Source organism: Entamoeba invadens (assembly GCF_000330505.1).
Source record: "Entamoeba invadens IP1 unplaced genomic scaffold scaff_1105074724705, whole genome shotgun sequence".
Classification (NCBI taxonomy): Eukaryota; Evosea; order Mastigamoebida; family Endamoebidae; genus Entamoeba; species Entamoeba invadens.
This window is the reverse complement of record NW_004443520.1, coordinates 56,377-56,746: the sequence shown is the minus strand read 5'-3', so window position 1 is coordinate 56,746 and position 370 is coordinate 56,377.

Below are 370 nucleotides of genomic sequence, written 5' to 3'. Positions count from 1 at the left end.
TTTGTCATTTATGATTATTATATAATATAGTGTTGAATGAAGACGTTGATGAATTTATAGATTATTCTGAAAATATTAGTGAACTTGAAAGTGAACATGAAGATGAAAATTTATGTGAAAATATTAGTGAATCTAATGATGAATCAAGTGAAGAAGATATAAATGATTATGTTTATTATAATGAAGAAGATAATAAAGTAGTAGCTAACTTAGAATGTGATTATATTAAATTTGAATCAAGAATCAATAAACTTAAAGAATATTTCAATAAGTTTGTTAGAAATAACAATATAAAAGATGTTATAATTAAATATTATGTTAGTCCTAATGTTATTCAAAAAGGTTATGAAATATCGTTATATATAAATAA